This window comes from Mandrillus leucophaeus, unplaced genomic scaffold (assembly GCF_000951045.1).
Source record: "Mandrillus leucophaeus isolate KB7577 unplaced genomic scaffold, Mleu.le_1.0 Scaffold969, whole genome shotgun sequence".
Lineage (NCBI taxonomy): Eukaryota > Metazoa > Chordata > Mammalia > Primates > Cercopithecidae > Mandrillus > Mandrillus leucophaeus.
The window spans coordinates 144,367-146,209 of record NW_012110574.1 but is presented as its reverse complement, the minus strand read 5'-3'; the positions used below and the strand labels follow the sequence as shown (position 1 = coordinate 146,209).

At 39.8% G+C, this 1,843-nt stretch overlaps 1 pseudogene; it reads right to left on the bottom strand.

Annotated features, from left to right (window-relative positions):
* Window positions 1-347: 347 nt before the first annotated feature.
* Window positions 348-1,133, bottom strand: LOC105532549 (annotated as a pseudogene).
* Between the last annotated feature and the right edge of the window lie 710 nt (window positions 1,134-1,843).

Here is a 1,843-nt window from a genome sequence, read left to right as displayed (position 1 = left end):
CGAATTACTTTCAAACATTGGTATAAAATACGGTTTAAACAATTAGAAAAACTGAAAAATGATACCACTTATGCCTCTATAGTGTGATTAACATCTCCCTTAGACGCTTGCATCATCTAGAAGCATCACCTAATGGCTTTCAAACGTAATTTCCATTTCTAATGGTAATCTTGCCACATCCGGCACGGGGACAATACAGTAATGCTGAAAAAGCCTCTGTGCAGTCCTGTTAGTGTCTTAAAGAACCTAAAAGCTGGGACCAGTAAAATCCACAGAAATTCACTCTTGCCTTTAAGAATTTTTGAAAACTGTTAAAAAAAAACAAAAACAAACAAAAAAGCAGGGCAGGAACCTAAATTCTGAGGCCAAATGTAAAAGTCAGATTTGGCGGTTCTTAGGGACAATGGGGAGTTTCCAAGGGACAGGATGGGGAAGAGTTGGGTGGTCAGGGATGGTTTCTCTTGTTGGTTTTTATGTCTCACTGATTTTCATCTTCCACATCCTGCAGCGCTTCTTTATTCTGTTCTTCATCATCACCCTGCATGCCTGAAGTCCACAGTGTCTTTATAGCTTTCTTCACTCAGCATATCCAGTTCTGCAATTGTGTCATCAAAAGCTGCTTTTGCCAACCTGCAGGCATAGTCAGGGGAATTAAGAATTTCGTAGTAGAATACAGAAAAATTGAGAGCAAGACCTAAGTGAATAGGATGCGTTGGTGGAAGTTCTGTCATTGCAATATCACTAGCAGCTTTATAAGACGCTAGGCTGTTCTCCACAGCCTCCTTCCTGTCATTTCCTGTGGCAAATTCTGCCAGATACCTGTGGTAGTCCCCTTTCATTTTATAATGGAAAACTTTGGACTCGCCAGTGTTAGCTGCTGGAATGAGGTTTTTGTCCAGTACATCCGGAACGTCACAGCAGAGTAACTTTAGCTCAGTCTCAATCATTTGCCGATATTCCCAAATAATTTTTAGCTTGTCTTCTTCTTTTTCTTCTTTCTGTTCAATGCTGCTGATTATTCTCCAGGAGGCTCTTCTAGCTCCAATCACATTCTTATATGCAATAGATAGGAGGTTTATTTCTTCAACTGTCAGTTCCACATCCATCCCTGCTACTTTCTTCATTGATTACACCATTTCTTGGACGATACTGCGGGTTCAGTTCCAGAGCACGCTGTATTGCGCAGCCTGCTCGGCCAGCTTTACCTGGTACCAAATCCCCTCGATCATCCACAGCAGCAGCCGCTCTCCCAGGGTCTGCGAGACGGATGTAAACGGATAGTGTCTCTGACTGTCGCTCCGCTGCTGGACAGCAAAAATGGCGGCACCTCAATCAGGGACTTTGCCCTGCGCAGGCGGAAAACTGCTCAACTCTATGGCAACCGCTCCCTGGCAACTAATGATTTCTTAAATAACACAACAAAAAAGCACAATCAAGAAGAAACTGATTAACTTCATCAAATTGAAAAAACATTTTTTTATACACCAAGAAAAATATGTAATCTAAGCTGCATAATGAGAGACAATATTTCAAATTATATATCTTCTTAGGCTCTAGTATCCGGAATAAACAAAACCAAAACAGAACTCTTACATGTCAAATAAAAGGACAAATTACCAATTAAAAACGGTCAAGGGACTTGAATATATGTTTCACCAAAGAAGTTATACAAATTGCTAATATGAACATAAAAATATGCTCAATATATTTTGCTATTAGGAAAATAAAAATCAAATCACAATGAGATAACAATGAACAAACTATACTGGCTATAGCAAAGAGACAATAACAAGTGTCGACAAATGTGGAAAGTATGGAATTTCTATGCATTGCAGCTGGAAAG